Source organism: Perognathus longimembris, chromosome 2 (assembly GCF_023159225.1).
Source record: "Perognathus longimembris pacificus isolate PPM17 chromosome 2, ASM2315922v1, whole genome shotgun sequence".
Classification (NCBI taxonomy): domain Eukaryota; kingdom Metazoa; phylum Chordata; class Mammalia; order Rodentia; family Heteromyidae; genus Perognathus; species Perognathus longimembris.
In genome coordinates this window covers 4,897,838-4,915,657 of record NC_063162.1, presented here as the reverse complement: position 1 = coordinate 4,915,657, position 17,820 = coordinate 4,897,838, and the positions used below count along the sequence as shown (strand labels likewise).

At 50.3% G+C, this 17,820-nt stretch overlaps 1 protein-coding gene across 1 annotated transcript in view; it reads right to left on the bottom strand.

Moving 5' to 3' along the window:
* The window catches only part of Adam12 (ADAM metallopeptidase domain 12), a 248,540-nt gene that overhangs the window by 175,093 nt on the left and 55,627 nt on the right, over positions 1-17,820 (bottom strand). The window lies entirely within an intron of this gene.

Genomic DNA, 17,820 nt, shown 5'->3' with positions numbered 1-17,820 from the left:
ATGAGAGGAAGAAGAGGGAGGTGAAAGGGGGGGAAGGGAGAACGGGGAAGGAGGGGGGAGGAGAAAGGGAGGACGAGGGAAGGGAGAGAGAGGGAAACGGGAAGGGGTGGAGATAAAGCCCATACTGCATTTCCCAACTGCTGACCAAAGAACAATTAGTTTGAAAACGGGCGCCTTGGAGGGTCACACCAAGTTACAAACCCAAGACTTTTATTAAAAAGGTGACGATGTCTCAGTTTTAATTGATGGGTGATATTATTTTAAATATTTCAAAATCATTTTAAAATTAAATATTATACAATATTATTTTAAATATTTTACTTAAGCTTGAGGATTGAACGGGTGAATTTCTATACACAGAATGCTCATGTGTAGGTTCTGGGCTTATACAGGTCTTGTTTCTTATGAATGGATTTTAGTAAGAGACTAAACTAACACGGTTCTTAGTCACATAGTCTGACAATGTTTTGCTTTCGTAAGAACGCCATGAATTTCTGAGTGTTAGCCGAAATTTAAAAATTAGCATTTCTGATCAACCCAATATAGCATCAAACATATCATGTCTTTGTAATGGGGTACAAAGGTGTTTCTATTTGCGCTTGGTTCTGTCCAAGGACTTCTGCCTAGATTTGCTGACACGTTCTGACTCTTAGATTTAATTACAAATATTTGTACATTGTTCTCTGCAGAGTTCTCACTATGTACTCATTAGCTCTATCTTAGAAAGGCAAGATGATTAATCATGTTTACAATAAAATATTAAAAGAGGAATTTCTTCACACTCTATCAAGATGCACTCAAACACTGTTATCTTTGCATGCATCACTACACCACATGCGTGTAATCTTTGCAGGTACCACTAGCTGCTTTGCAGAGGCTTGGATATAGATCTTAGTTTCTTCAGTTACAAATGACGTTTGCCTAAGATCCTGATACACAAAGCACATGATAAGGAGAAATCCCGACAAGTGTATTTGTAAGGAAAAAAAAAGGCTAGGGGTGTGTCTCAGGGGTGTGTCAAAAGGCTAGGGTGTGTGCTTAGCGTGTACAAGGCTCTGGGTTTGGTATTTCACATCAGCAATAAACAGAGAAACAAATCTGTCATACCTCTGTGCAAACATAATTAAGCTAGCTTAATAAATATTAACATTTGTACCAGTTCCCCAGAGAGCCCCTTTTAGAGCATTATAACAGTTCAACATCAACATCTTCCAAAAGAATACGACTTCTGTCTGGGAGTGGGAGATGCCTGTGTATATACTTTAGTGGGGGTTGGGCTGTACAGGAGACATCTATGGACAGGGAGAACAGATGATTAGTTTCATTCAAAGCCACTACTTGCAGTTGTCCTTTTCATTGTAAAGCATGTATTTGTTCCCTTTCCTTTTGATCGTAATCCATGGGAGATAATGAACCAGTCTTAATGGGGCACAGCATTACTTTTTCTTAAAAAAATGATATATTGATTGCCCTGATGGAACTCGGTTCTTTGTTGAATGCCTAAAGAACTGCAATTGCTGAACGAATCCATTAAATGCTAATCAATAATCCAGAAATATGTAGGTGGTAATTATAATTTCATTTCATTAATTAGGGGAAGTACATCTAAAAGGATATATAAAATGCATCAGTATGATTTTTTTAAAAAAACAACTATAATAAAATAATCGCCAGGCTACTTGCCACCAGCTGAATCTGTACAGTTTTCATCAGACCCTTAGCACCGGGGTCAGTTTGCTGGGACTGGGACTGTTAGAAGAGAGGGAACCAGCCTGGTGACTCCTTCCACAGCAATGGGCTTCCTGGGTGTCCTGGAGCTCACAGGGCTACGATCAAGACTTCCAGGTCTGGATTCCCCAGATGGCCTGCTTGCTCCATCTCTACGCGGTCGTTTGCACGCGGCGTTCCCATCTTCCTGTGAGGACAGCAGCCATCCCAGCTCACCTCATCTTACCCGACCGACCGCCTCTCTTCAGGCCCAAACAACACCGCCCCTCCTGACCCAGTGGGGATCCGGTTTCCACGGGTGGGTCCGGCAGGGTCGGACCTGGTGCTGGACTGATTCTTCCACTCCTCGCTCCTCACAGAGGTGACTGGGCCCCTGCGCTTCTTCCTAAGCGTCACCTCGGTTTCCCTTCTATGGTTTCTTTCTTTCAATTGTTTGTTCTTCAGGAGGCAGACACCAGAGTTTGAACTTAGGACCTTGATAGCTTGCTCCATCCGAGGGCGATGTCTCTAGTCCTTAATGCTTTAGTTATTTTTCAAAAAGCGTCTCTACTTTCTGTCTGGCTCAGCCTGGGTTGAGCTCGTCCTCGTTCACGTCACACATGGCTAGCATGTCTGGCACGTACTGCCTCACCGGCCTTTGTGCTGAATGGGATGGGGTCTCGTGAACACATCCCCGGGGGTGTACTGGCTTTGAAAACTCGGTCTCCAAGTCTCAGCCTCCGAAGTAGCTAGGATGACAGGCGTGAGCTCCCATCCGCATCCTCCTTTCTTGACTTATTCCCAGCATGTATGCATGTACGTATGTACATAGGAATGCATGTATGCATATGCGAACACATGTATGTACACACATGTGTATGAATGCATGTGTGTTATGTGTGAATGCCAGTGTGTGTGTATGAATGAATGCATGTGTGAACGCATGTGTGTGTATATGTGTGTGTACCTATAGATATAGGTATATGGAACTTCAAACAATACACGCTTCAGTTTTATCCGCTTTCGAGGGTCCTCTCTTGGTCCTCTTGGTCCTCGGTCCTCTCTGCTCTGGCTGGGTTGGCTTGTTCACTCTCTTGTGCATTTGTGCATTTGTACATGTGGCCGGATGTGGGCTACTGCTTTTCACTGGTTTGCCTATTCTGCAGGCTGAACACTTCGCAGATCCGCCCTCCTGCACTAGACGGACGCGCGTGGGTTTCCCCGATTGCCCTCCTCACGCAGCCCCGCAGGCTCTCGTGTGCCCCTGCGGGTGTGGATTTCCACCTGGGAGGACGTGGGCATGGCGCAGCGCCTGGATGCCTTCACCGGGCTCCTTCGGCTGTTTAAGGAAGCACGGGTAGATGACAACCACCCCGCGTGAGCCGACAGGCGGTCCTTGGCCTCCACGTGCGGACAAATATCAGTCCAACCTGTTCAGGCAGGCAAAACCAACCTGCTGAATGTAAAACTGTACCTAACGCAGGCTTTGGTTTATAATCCCACTGCCCCATCCACCAGCCAGCGTGTCTCCTCATCTGTGAGAGACCCAACTGGGCATTTGGGGGCCCTGTGCCTTTCCTCCCTCTTTTCTCTTGGTCTTGCTCTTAGCAATGCTTCTTTCTTTCTGTATTTGGACGCCATTCCTTTGCCAGTTGTATGTGTCACAGAGGCAACTTCTCCTCGTTGTGGTTTGTCTCTCTGCTCCTTCGCCGTGTCATGTTTTGTTTTAATAAAGTCCTTTGTGGTTTACACATTTTTGTGCCTCGTTTGAGAAACCCTTCCCGACTCCAAGGTCAAAAAACAGCTGATGTTGTCTTCTACATGTTTTATGCTTTGCTTTCCTTTTTTTTTTTTGGCAGTACTGGAGATTGGAAATCAGGACCTCATACTCAATTAGAGCCCAGCTCACATTTACGCCTTTATCCTATGCAGCTCGACTCCACTTCAAAAATACAGTTCACCCAAGCTGCGCACAAAAGACCACACCTATCACCTTAGCTACTCAGGAGACTGAGACTGGAAGGTTGTGGCTCAAAGCTAGCCCTGGAAGCTCCAATTAACCGGCAAAAAGCCCAGATGGAGGCGTGGCTCAAGTAGTGCAGTGCCAGCCTAGCAAACAACGCAAGAAAGAACGCGAGGCACTGAATTCAAACCCTGAACCTAGAAGAAGAAAAAATAAAAACCCATACAGTTAACACACACATTGGAAGTCTGTCCTTCCGTCCTCTGGCCCAGCGGGGGGGAGGTCTGTTCCTGAGCCGACAGGCTTCCGTCCCAATCCGGGCCCCATGAGTCCTGGATTAATCACTGCAGCTCCATCACGAGTCCTGACTGTGGGGTGGGGCCGGTCCTACCCGTGCAGCACAGACATCACTCTGCCTCCCTCCCTCCCTCCCTCCCTCCTTCCCTCCCTCCCTCCCTCCCTCCCTCCCTCTCTCCCTCCCTCCCTCTCTCTTTTTTTCCTTTCTTTCTTTCATCGCTCATGGGGCTTGAACTCTGGGCCTGGGCATGATCCTGAGCTTTGTGCTCAAGGCTAGGGTTCTCCCACTTAGCTTCACAGCGCCACTTGTGGTTTTCTGGTGGTTCGTCGGAGGTAAGTATCTCAAGGCCTTTCCTGCTGGTGCTGGCTTCAAACCGTGATCCACAGAGCTCAGCCTGCTGAGTAGCGAGGATCACAGGCCTGAGCCTGACCAGGGCCCGGCTACAGGTTTCTTTCTGTTTCTTTCCTTTCCGCTGGCTCTCCTTGGGAGACCGGCACTTCTCCTTTCTCCGTGCTTTAATGTCTCACGCCTTCACTCGGGCCTGTGTTGTTTAGCTGCGTGTGCGTGGCCGGCCCCCAGCAGGCCGGATCGCATGGGTCGGGAGGAAACCAGGACTAGACATGGCGGCAAGAGGGGATGAAGACGGGCAGCCGAAGCCCGCACCCTGGCGAGCACATCAGGAAGCCAACTGAGTGGGTGCAGCTGGCAGGCACTGACCAAAAGACGCTTCCCGGGGAGACCTGGGCGGGGCCCGAGCCACGGCACCCGGGGGAGAACACAGCCATTGCTACGAGAAGCAGAGGAGGAGAAAGTCACACGGAGAGAGTCCCTCCGGCCACAGCCAGGAGCGGAAGCCACCACTCGCAACCACGGCCGGCTCTGGTACGTCTGTCTGCACAGCCAGCAATCAGTACGTCTTCCTTTCTCACAGGACGTTTCCATGAACGAGCTCTTGCTATTTTTTTTTTAAAACCTACATTCTACTCCTAGTTCTACCTAGCACGCAGACTTGGGTCCCCTCGTTGGCCCGTGTGGACTGGGGGACACACCTCGGGTGGACATGGCGTTCCCGGGGGGGGGGGGTGTCTCCTGACTCCTCGTCGTTGGGCCACCCTGGGTCCCCAGGGGCACACGACCTCCTCCCGCCAAGATCAGTGTGGCCGGGGCCGTCTGCCCCCCCCCCCTTTCCCTCAGGCCTGCTGTCGCCTGCGCTCACGGCGAGCGAGGACATCACGGCGGCGTGCGTGTACGCAGGTGTGTGCGGGGGACTGGCCGGTCAGCCCGCACTTCTGGCTCTCCTGTGGACTGGGCGCGCTGCCTCTCACCTTTCGTTTGCGTAACGGAGGACTCACGCCACCTCGGACCTGGATCACTTCTCCCCTCTCGTGTCCGTCTGGGAGCTCAGCTCTGCACGGATGCAGGGGTGCACGGACCTCAAGGCCATGTCTGTCCACTCTTGCTCCCCGCTTCCAGGCCGCCCTCGCCGCGACCGAGGCCCAACGAGTGACGGACTGAACGACGGAGCCGAAGCCGTTCGTCTTACCCATCGAGGCGGGAGACTCAGAGGGATCCGATTTTTTTCAGGCAGAACAACAATATTAAAATATTGCATTCGAGAGAACTCTGAAATAACTAGGTCCCTCTCCGGCACTAAATAAATGCTTCAGACTGCGGGCCTGGCGCTCATGGTGCCCGAGGGAGCCATTTATTGCCATGAATATTTAGAGGTATCTTGATTACCACTTTCATATCAGTGCATGAGTCCCACCGCCAGCGGGGTCTTCCCATCACAGGCTGTGGAGGACAGAGCTGAGCTAACTGAGGGACGGTGAGCTGAGGGCTTACAGCTCCGTGCTACAATCGCAGGCTCCCCCCGTGAGTTGCTACTGCAGTAGTGCTATGTTGATTTTTTTTTTAAATCCATGAATTAGTGATCTTTCGTTTTTTTCTGGAGGAAAATGGGTATTAGTAAGCATTTTGTAAAAAAAAAAAAAAACAACATACAGTAGAGTACATATTCTCCTAAGCTACAAGCTATTTTTTAAAATTTTATTTTGGGGGCTAGTATTGGGGATTTAACTCAGGGCCTTGTGCTGTTGCTACCGTTTGAGCCCCCTCAACTGGTGGCTTTTTGCCCGGGCTGGTCTCAAACTGTGGTTCTCCAACCTCTGCTTCCTGAGAAGGTAGGATGGCAGGCGTGTCCTACCATGCCTGGCTAAAAGATGTTTCTGAAAGATGCCTGAAGAGCTGAGGCTCAGTGGTGGAGCACTTGTCTAGCAGGCGCAAGGCTCTGGATTCTGCCCAGGGTGCTGACGAAAAGAAAGAAAGAAAGAAGCCAGTGCAGGTCTCGTCGGTGCGTGACGAAGCCGGCTCATTCGAGGCGTGGGTTCTCCTCGCCGCCTTCTGCCGTGGCTTTTCAGCTCCGCTCCCCCCCTTCACGCCAGGAGAAGCACACCCACGGACTCCCGTGGCCCAGCCGGGCCTCGCAGGCCCCCGTCCTGCTCCTGTTGCGACTGGTGCGGGAGGGCGCAGACTGAAATGTGAAGTCGTGGTCTATACGTCTGCGTTTGGATTTTAGAGTTTGGTAGCCGTGGCCGCGTGAATTCACGGAAGCATTCCGTCTTCCTCCCACCACCCCCTCTGTGTGTGAACACTGTGAGGACCCGGCTCCCCATGTGCTCACGGGGGGAGGGGGGCCCCCACTCAGTCAGGTTGGAAGGGGGTGCGACAGCACGACACCATGAAGACCACCTGGAACACGGTAGGACGCACCGTTGTCCGTCTCCGCCCATCACGACACGGGGGGGCTGGGGGAATTCCGCCAGGGCTCTCCTCAGCGATGGCCCAGCTCGCTCCTCCTCATTCTTAAGACTCCTTGGCTTTGGAATAAAGCGTGTGATCTTCTGGAAGGGGAGGAAGGGCTGCTCTCCTCACGGCCCGCCGCCCGGGGCTCACCGAGCTTCCCTCTCACCGGGGAGCTGGCTGAGCCTGGGTCTCCGCACCTGCTGAACCTCGGCTCTCACGTCCTCCTGGACGCTCTGCTGACCCGAGGACCCCTGGGCATTCGCGGGGGGCCCGCTGGGCATTGCCCACTCAGTTCTGCCTCTTCCCGGCGTGTTGTGTCCTCTGTGGTCATCCACTTCTTTCCATTTCTTTCACCAGCTTCTGTTTTCCTTACGGATGGTCTCGTTCCCCCCAGGGGCGTAGAAGCTGTTGACAGATGGCTCCACCGGCCACAGCGGGTAGGCCAGACCTTTGACTCTTGTTGGGGGCTTTTGTTTCCTCATCAGGGAAGTGGGACTAACGGGACTTTTCCTGTCCACATCACAGTAAGGAGCCCTCAGCCGTCCACCTGCTGACCCCTGCACCTTGGGACGGTGTCATCTTACCCGGTGAAAGGGAGCTGAAGGTACGATGAAGGCTAAGGGCCTCAGAACACAGATATCGTCCCTGAGTACTTGAACGGGTCCATTTCATCACTGCTGGCAGAGCCGGGAGGACCTGACCCCCTCAGCTCGCTAACCCGGAGGGAGGGAGAGACGTCGGAGCCCAGAAGCAGCCCGCATGCACAGCCCGAGAGAACACAGGCCCTACAACCAGGAAGAACTGTATTCCACCACGCGTCAAGGGAGTGGAAATGGATCCCTCCTGGGGCGCCTCTGCCTAAGGGAGGCCCTGCCCTCTTGAACCCGGGGTGGTTGGGGCAGAGAGCCCATCTCTCAGCCCGGTGCCCGCTGGCCTTCAGATCTCAAGAACAGAGATGGCCGAGCACCAGTGGCTCACGCCTGTAATCCTAGCTATTCAGGAGGCTCAGCTCTAAGGACTGGAGCTCAGAGTCAGCACACACGGGACGGTCCATAAGATGCTTATTTCTAATTAGCCATCACAAAGCCGGAAGGGAGCTGTGGTTCGAGCGGTAGAGCACCAGCCTTCCATGTAAAAGCTAAAGGATAGTGCCCAAACCCCCAGTTCAAGTTTCAGTATTGCCCCCTCCCCCCACACAAACACAAAGAACACACAAAGAGAGATAGTAAATGGGTATTGTTTTAAGCCACCAGAGTTGTGGTCATTTGTTCTAGCCAAATCAAAAACAGGTAAGGGAGATAGCTATGAGATTGGAATGGTGCGATGTCTGTTTGGAAACCATCAGGCAGGGTAGACAGACAATGGCGGCAGGAATCCAATCACACGTGAAGCTTTGACAGTGACAGACACCGCACCATTTCACTTGTGATTTATTTCTATTACCCAAATCACACCCTTTTTATAAGCTTTTTGTGTTTAGGTCTAAGTGGGTATAATAAATTTACTTTTAAAAGTTTTCACAAAGGAATGTTATATGTTTATTAATTGAAGGTCTATTTATGAGCCAGGCACTGAGCCAGTTCTGGGATTTGATGGTTGAGAACAAGTTCTCCTCCCTGCCTTCATCTGTATACAAAAATGATCTTATGTAATCTGCATGTGACCAGTGTTCTAGAGGTGGATAGTAAGTTCTAAGAAAATCTGGGTGGATGAAACATAAGATAGGTGATATGAAATGCCTTAAAGGTAACACTTGCTCTGATGTCTATGGATAGTCTGGGTATCAAAAATATAAAATAGTACAGGCCGCTGCTTTCTGGGATGACTTGCCTGTCTTTCCAAGACATGGTCAGCACCGTGTTTATTAGTCAGAAAACATGGTTTTCAATTCAGTGTTCATGTATCTAAGTGATTTGATGCCTAGAAACATTTGTGGAACTCTTTTTTTTTTCCCTGCAGCACCATTTCAGATCTGTCTGTCAGAGGCAGTTAATAGCTTAAGTTGCTAGCATGTTTGCATGCAAGCTGTCTTCTAAAGAGTGCCTGGCTCAATGTCGACCGAGAGTCATTTATAAAGCATCAGTATAATCTCTTTCAAATAAACATTAGCAGAATATCCTAAGCCCTTGAAAGAGCAATCCTGCTATCGATCACAACAACACTGCCAAGTTGTTGTAGACCAAGCAAAGCCAACTGCAAACATTTTCTTCTGTTACAAACAGAATTACACTAATTGCTAACTTTGTGTAAAAACTCATACCCACTGCACCATGAAAACGCACGCTCAAAGCTGCGCAAAGGCCTTTCGAGGAGAGTTCACATTTCACCACGTTCAGACAAAAACGAAGGCGGGACTCCTAGCAGCTTTTCCCTTCACTTGCACAGTGTGCTGTTTCTTGGGGGTAGCTGAGCCTCAAAATCAGAAGAGAGCAGGAATGGGAAGCAGAGCTGGGGTGTAGGCCAGGGCTGATGGGGTGCTGTCCTGGATTGGGAGCCTGGAGTGGAAAGAGCAGGATTGGGGACACGGTGGCTGCTGTTGTCCTGGTTCCAGGCGTCAGGAGGAGGAGAGCAAGTGAAGGACTTAGCTCTTCTGACGTGGACTGCTGTGTGGCTCTCGTGAGGACCCTGCAGTCCTAGCGTCCAGGACCCCACAGGCCCGGCGTCCAGGACCCCACAGGCCCAGCGTCCTGCCCACACGAGGTCCTGGCCCCCGTGAAGCCTGTGGGTCGGCACACCACCACCTCTGGGAAGGAGGGCTTGCCTACTGCAGATCGCTTGCCACAGTCCAGATCACTTTAGGGAGAGCAAACCGCCCCCACCAGACTGGAGGAAGGCAGCTGAGCTCCGGATTGATTTCCGGAGCCCCTCAACTCCAAGTTTAGCAGCATGGAGCAACTCCTCCGCCTCTGACCACAGAAGAACTGCAACGGCCAAGAGCAAAGAAGGGCTTTGGGTCATCTCCAAACATGTATTTTCCTTGTTGAGGAAGCTGTACAGCAGCCACAATGGGTCACGACCTGCAGGAAAGGTGTTCAGTCATTCCACGACATAGACATTGAAGTTCTAATGAAACATTGTGGGCAAGGAAGCGTGAGCTTTATAATTATGTGTGCATTTGCATGTGCACGTGAAAAAAGGGCCTCGGTCTTGCTTGGCTTTTCTGCTCATGGCAGGTACTCTACTAGTTGAGCCACATCTTTACTGCAACTTTTTGCTGCTCCGTCGGGGAGAAGTGCCTCTCCAAGTTATCTGCACAGGCAGCTCTGATCCTCACATTTCAGCCTCGTAAGTAGCTAGGATTATAGGTATGAGCCACTGGTTTCATATAATGCGATGTCATGAAATTCTGTTCTTTAAAAAAAAAAAAATCCCCCCGCCCCAGTCAAATATTTGCCAAGGTAAGAAAAAAAAAAAAACAACGTTCCAAACGTGAAAAGGCTCAGCTGTAGCACCTTGCATGGCTTCCCGGTTCCGTTGGGCTGGGCAGGTGTTGGGCCAGCATCTGCGTCTCTCACAGGATCTCAGGTGACGCGGGGGCTGTGGTCCAGGGGCTGCGTGTTCCGCCTCCATCCTCGGCCGTGTCCGCAGGCTGCTGGTGCCTGCGAGGCTCGGGCGGCCTGCAGCCGTCGCTGGTTTGGCCTCAGAGGGAGAACCATCTGCGGTTGTCCATCTGATTTGGTTACTAATATCCAAGTCAGGAGAATCACAGACAGATCTGGGTGTACAATTTCTCAGCAGGGGAAACATATCAGAAATGTGTCTATCCTGGGCTTGCACTTTCAGGCGTTACCAATTGGCGAAAACTAAAGAGAGGCTGGACACTTTCCCAGGCCCTTCTGCCCTACTGCGTGTTCTCATGGCGCCCAAGGGGCAAAGGTTATCTCTCATCCCAGGCCTGGCCTCAATCACTTGTTTGTTAAAAAAAACCAGTCTGGCCTTTAAAGGAATTTGAGTTTGTTGCGATCCCTGCTCTAAGGTCAAACAGTACGTTGTCATATAAATCAAAAGACGAGAAGAGAAGAGTTGGATGTTCTCATCACAAAGCAACGCGACGTGCTTGAGATGATGGATAGCCGTGGGTCTCGAGTGGACCGTTACCTAATGTGTACCTGGGCTCAAGGACCACACTGTATCCCATGAATATGTGCAATCTTAAGCTAATGAAACAGATGTTAAGATTCAACGGGATCGCACATGCCGTAAGTTCCTGGTAGAAGAATGAAGGAGTGCTCGTTCCTTCTTGGATCTTTCCTTTGACTTCCTAAACGGGCCACCTCACTCCTAGGCCCCTCGGATGCTCCTGGCCTTCAATCCCCCACCCCCGATATCGGTATCTCAGGTAGAATGTGTCTCCCCAGTCTCTGCCTGGCTGGGACGCCCCACACCCTTCCTAGAATGCAGTTTCTTCTGCTCATGGCTGGGCTGCAAGCCCTTTGATGTCTTAGCCAATGATATGAACCCATCAAGGGGGCTGGGCTACTGCTCTCTTGTATATCAAAGGCATAGAATCGGTGCTTCGCAGATCTGCGTCATCCGTGGGTTATAAAACGTTCTCTAATTCTATCAACTATTTGCATGGCAGATCTTGTACTCTACTAAATACAAGCTGTCTCCCTTAATCAGCAATCTTAGCTTTGCTACAAAGTTCAGAATGATTAACACATCTTCTTACATTGAACAAATAGGTATACTAGCTAGTTGGGGACTGATATTGTTTTGGTAAGCAAGGTATTTACGTGTGTGTGCGCGCATGTGTATGTGTGTATGTGTGCACATGCCTGAACACGTGCATGCTGGTACTGAGACTTGAACTCAAAGCTTGGGCACTGTCCCTGAATTTATTTCTCAAGGCTAGTACTCTACCACTTGAGCCACAGCTCCACTTCTGGCTTTTTGGTGGTTAATTGGAGATAAGAGTCTCACCTACTTTCCTACCTATGCTGGCTTTAAACTGACATCCTCAGGTCTCAGCCTCCTGGTTAGTTAGAATTACAAGCATGAGCCACTGATGCCAGGCTAAATTCATGTTGAATAAAGAGACAAACTTCTGACTGAAATAGGAAGTCTAGTCATTGCTAAAATTGAGGCGGTAATGGTCACATACCTATGCAGTCCTTAGCAAATTCCAAGTCTTCCTGCATTGGCCCATTTGAAATTAGAGCATAAGAACAGAAACAGGATAGCCCTGGTGCTCTATCTGCACTAGCAGGCAAAATGAGACTAGAGGAAGAGACAAGACAGCTAACAGATAAGGTATAATTTATATTTGACCAACAAGACTTCTAACCAACAAAGTCTGAAATTTTGATTTTTTTTTAGAGCTAGAAAGAGGATTCCTGAGAAAACACTGCTGGAAAAAAATGTTTTTTATTGTTAATGATTTCAAATAAAACAATTCAGAAAAAAATGCAAATGAGTAAGTAATTAGAAGACATTCTGTAGAACCAAAATCGTGTGCGTGTGTGTGTGTGTGTGTGTGTGTGTGTGTGTGTGTATTCCTGAAGTATAAAACAGGCTCTTTCCTAAAGTGAGGAACAAGGAAATTTTAAAAAACCCTATTGTATGGGCATTTATCTACATTTTCTATTTTCAATAGAAAATCTAGCCCTGTGCCAGGCTTGGTTGCATATGCTTATAATCTCAGCTACTTGAGAGGATTGTAGTTCAAGGCCAGACCAGACAAAGTTAGTGAGATTCCATTTCAAACACAAAATACAAAACAGAACAGGCTAGGATCATAGCGCAGGTCACAGAACACCTGCCTACTTAGAATATGTGAGGCCCTGAGTTTAAACCCTCGTTCTGTGATGAATACATAAATGAGAAGGGAGAGGAAGGGAGGAGAGGGGAGGAAAGGAAAGGAAACACAGTACAGGCCCAGTGGAGGATAAAAGTGGTCAACAGTACTCGTGGGTCGCTTCACAGGAAAGCAACCTCACCCTTTCACAATAGCTCTCTCTCCTCCCCAACGAATCAGGACCGCTCAGAGATCAAGCCAAGCCCTGTCACTTCCTACCCCTGTGAGTCAGCCGTGCTTAGACCCTCTGCCTTCTCGTTAGTGCATCTGCAAACATGGTATACCAGTTGGGAGGACTACGTCGCACAGTTTATGAGACGACTTAGGGCTGATACAGGAAGTGCTGTGACTGTGCTTTGCCATACGACAATTTGCATTGGTCACATCTGTCCCTTTTGTCTACCAGCATAATCCTCCTGCTCTTGCTTTCTCGTTTCCGGTTTGTTGCAGACCATTACATCTTATCGCAAAAGTCCATGCACTGATTTCTGTTTTCCTATTAGAATTGAAAAGAACACTTATTCCTAACAACTTTATCCAAACTACCAGTGATAGATACTAGAATAAGAAAAGAAGCCTAAGGAGCCTTAAGCCGAGAGAATGATACCCCTCCACCACACAATCCTGCATGTCCTCCAGTTTCCATTCCACTCAAACACCGCTTGCTTTTGTTTTGCCCATCTTGGAGGATGCTGGTTATGAAGAAAACCAGAATAAAACAAAGCCAGTGAAACAATGGGACACGGAGCGGACCTAAGGCAAACGCGTCCTTATTCCTTGAAGAAAGCGAAAAATGGAGGGCTGCGACACGGTGGGGTTGAGTAACGAGGAACGCAATCACATCCATGGCTCCGTCCTGCACATGCCTCACTACGTCCCAGCAGGTGACGGTCAGGAAGGAAACCCGTGCCGAGTTCTCCTTCCCTCGCCAGCTCCATCGATGTGCAGAGCAGATGTCATTTGGTCCCTGCTCTGTGACCCAGCAGGGCCAGGTTCTTCATCCAATGGGAGCTGCTCAGACACAAACCACCTCATTTAGGGTCCAGGGGAACCTCTCTTCGCTCTCATCGGCACCATCCAGGTTTTATAAGTTCAGCCTAACAGTACATTAGCTCACCTCTGTGACCCGGGTTGTGTTTTATAGGGATTTCCATGGTCCCAGCTTTCCACTCTTCAACCTTCTCCATTAGCTGTTTATAGAGCTGCCGTTCTTGTCATTCTACCTACCTGTCTACCTATGCATTCTGAACTACAGGTCCAAACTACTGACCGCTTTTAAAGCCACGACTCTTCCAGCCAACCTGGTAGCTGCCCAGGGCACTGCCAGATTTATGAAAGCATGAGACTCCAGTGCGGGTATGATGTCAAGAAATGGGCATTGTCAGGCACAGCTGGTAAAAGTGTAAATTGGTGCAGCCTTCCGTAAGGAAATCTGGAAACAGTTATCATACGCCTTGAAAATGTGCAGAGCTTTGATTCAACAATTCCATCCCCAAGAATTCATCTACAGGAAATAACCAGAAAAGTATGCACAGACACAAGCACAAGACATTCAGCCCAGCTCATAATGAAAAGGCAGAACACCCCTCCCTGCCCTCTCCAGGGATCAGCTACAAAACTCACCCAGGGACCAGAGACGTGACACAGCACTAAGCTCACAGTACAAGAACCGAGGAGTTCTGCTTCTAGTGGTGACATTCCGAGTCATTTCAACCCATCTTCCCACTAAGAATAACTAGAAAAGCTTGGGGAAATACATTCAAAATACTGGAATCGGTGCTGAATGTCCACAGTAGTGAAGACTCATGGTACAGAGGGGAAGGTAGGCCTCCCTGCCTAAGTATTAGGAATAGAAGATGGAGGGACACAAGATGGCAGCCAGGCCCAGCTCCAACATGGCGAGGGAAATGAGGCAGAAGGACATCTGCATCCTTGGCTGTGGCCCTGCCAGTGTCGGCCTGCCCTAGTCCGCCTTCCTCCAATCCGGAACCAGTTCCATTCTTGTGCTCCAATCGCAAGACTCCCCACGGCACATGCAGGTCACTATCCCGGCCAATCAGATCAAGAGCACGTCTTGAGGGCGGAACCAAGGGATCCTATATATAGCGAGAGACTGCAGGCACTCAGCTCTGGGACCCTCTCCTTGCACCGGGAGTTTATTTCACTTTTTCTGTCACTTTTTTCTTTGGCTTTCAAATAAACCTGTTCTGTCTTGTTTTACACACTTTCCTGCCTTCTAGTTCTATAATTGGTGGAGAAAACCAACCTGCCCTGGGTGGTATCACATCCCAGCGTCACGGTAGAGAAGGAAGCCTGAGGTGAGACCCAACAACCAAAGCGTATTTCTGCCACCCAAGGAATCCCCGTGCACCGGAAGAGGTGGGAACCTCCGCGGACCTTTTCAGACTCACGTGGTTAAGGACACAGAAATGAAACGATAGGGCCTGCCAGGAGGAGGCACGGGGAGGCCCCGTGGACTTGGTTTGCCCGAGGAGAAGGCAATGGGAATCTCAGAGAGATTGCAACCAGCCCAGTCCTTGCTGTGCCCCCCAACACAGGCACCAGCCCTACACCGCCACCCACTGCCTCAAATGACCTTGAAGTTTGTCCTGCGGTGTGTGCCCCCCTCCCAGGCACAACTGGAATCTAAGAAGACAACACCCAAATGTGGAAGAAAAAAAGAGGCAATGTTTTGAACTTTTAGAGATCCAGCTAATGGAACCCAGAGGAGGGCTTGAAAACACTTGTCTGATATGTCTGAGGAACTCACGAAACAGACATTTCAGCAGACAGCTACGACCACATAGAACCCGAATTCTAAATTCTACAAACAATTCAACAAACAGGCTCGACAGTTATTTACACAGAGCCGAAGAGCAACGACAGCAGAAACAGTACTGGAGAAAGAGCGCAAGCTTTCTTCAGAGTTGCAGAGACAGGCAGAAGACGGTGAGCCACGAAGGTAATGCGAGGCTCAGGAAGGAGCCAGGAGCAAAGAGCAATTTATGAGGAGAAAACAACAAAAGGTTTTCCAAATCTGGCTACAGACAATGAGCCACTCATTAAAGAACATATCATGAGTCCAAAGTACTATAAATTAAAAAAAAATCCATAGCTAGACAAACTATAATAAAATTGCTGTAAAACAGACAGCAGAACAAATTCTTAGCCAGGTGCTGGCGGCTGACGCTTGTCACCCGAGCTCCTTAAGAGGCTGAGATCTGAGGATTGTGTTTCGAAGCCAGCCCAGGGAGGAAAGTCTGTGAGAGTCTTATCTGCAATTAAGCACCAAAAAGACCAACGCAAAGAAAAAATAAGAAGGAAAAGAAGGAAGGAAGGCAGGCAGGAAGGAAGGAAGACCAATAAGACGTTGGAAGTAGAGTTGTGGCTCAAGAGGTGAAGCCTTCAGCACAAAAGCTCTGGGACAGCACCCAGGCTGAGCTCATGCCCTGGGACTGGCGAGAGGTCTCTCTCTCTCTCTCTCTCTCTCTCTCTCTCTCTCTCACACACACACACACACACACACACACACACACACACACACGTGTTACAGTGCTAAAGAAAATTACTGTCACCTGGAAATCTACATCCCGGGGCAAATTCTTCCAAACTGAAGATGAAATGGTGACACACATCTAGACAAAGTCTGAGCGGCTTCAGCAGCAGCCGTTCGCCTTGAAGAGCTCCCGGGGACTCCTGCTCAGCCACAGGAGGCGGCCTGACGGCTGCGTGAGCGGCGCAGCAGAGGGGAGGGATTCGTCGTGGGCACCCCTAGTGAACCCCAGAGCACGCTCCAGCACCAAGGGAGAACCTCTAATTAACCACCGAAGAGCCGGGAGTGGAGCCAGCCTTGAGCAATCGAGTGAAGGGATAACACCCAGGCTCTGAGTTCAAGCCTCAAGTACCAGCACACAGAGAGAGAAAGAGAGAGAGAGAGAGAGAGAGAGAGAGAGAGAGAGAGAGAGAGAGAGAGAAAGAGAGAGCGTGTGTGGCCAGGACAAGTGTCCTGGCCTCAGTTTAGACACTGAGCACATCCCTGTTCGACGACCCCATTCCCAATGACGAGCTTCGCAGCTGAGAAGAGGCCCCGGGCCCCGGCCTTGGCCTCCCCGCGGCCCACTCCAGTCACTCTCCAGTCACCGGAGATGCAGCCCACGTCCCCTCCGGGTCTATTCATTTCCACCCACACGTTCAGTCAGTCCGCTGAGCCCCTGTGCAGGTGTCCGGCTCCGTGCAGGGCCCTGGGCCCACAGAGAGGAAAGGCCCATTTGACAGGCGGACAAGAAAAACTCAGGGGCAGGGAGACATTTGCAGAGCCAAAGCCAGGACTGAGTTCCTCGCCACAGACCTGGCGCGAAGGATCCCCAGCTGCCCACAAGAAGCAGCTCGCGTGGATGCCCAGCTGGGAGTCCCCCGCAGCGTGCGGCCTTTCCCTCTAGTGATATCTGCTGCCACCCACCCCACTTGGGATGTCTTGAGCTGACACCCCTGTACCCCTGTCACCACGCGCTCGCTCTTCCCTTAACCGTCCCTCCTCTTCGTGCCTTTGCCACTCGCGATGCCGGGACCCACGGCCACGTCCCGTGTCTTCCGACGCCAGCTTGCGCCACACTGCAGTCGGGAGAGTCCCAGCTCGCGTTCAGGGTGCTCCCACGCTCAACAGAGCTACCGGCCTCTCATCCCGGTCAGGAGTGGGTGTCGAGGCAAAGGCAAAGCCTCAGGGCGGAGGGAGGGGGGAAGGAAGCTCTTCCCCTCCTGCTGGGCCCCGGGCCCTGGTACCCGGGGAGAAGCCGCGGGCAGAGGCCCAGTGCGCGTGCCATCCCCGGCTCCTCCCAGCAGGCCGCTCTTCCGCCCCCTTCCGTTGCCAAATCCGAGCCCCAGCAGCAAGGTCTGCACACTTCTGCATCACAGTCTAAACACTTGGAAGGGGGGAAAATATGTATTCCTACAGAGCAACAGTCACATCGCATGTTTGCGTGATAGGTGGTCAAGACACACTTTTAACACGCTGAGAGACTGTTTCAACGTTTCTATTATTAACACAAAAGCTCGATTCTCTTTATTGCAGAACATATTAACCTGGGGCCTCATCTTTTGTAATATAATAGTGAACAAAATCCTAACCCCTTCTGGAGAACAAGATTCTATACAGAAACGATAAAATAACGTTTAGAAGACCGCATGGGCAGGGCACTGGTAGCTCACACCTGTAATCCTAGCTGACTCAGGGGGCTGAGATTTAAGGATCTA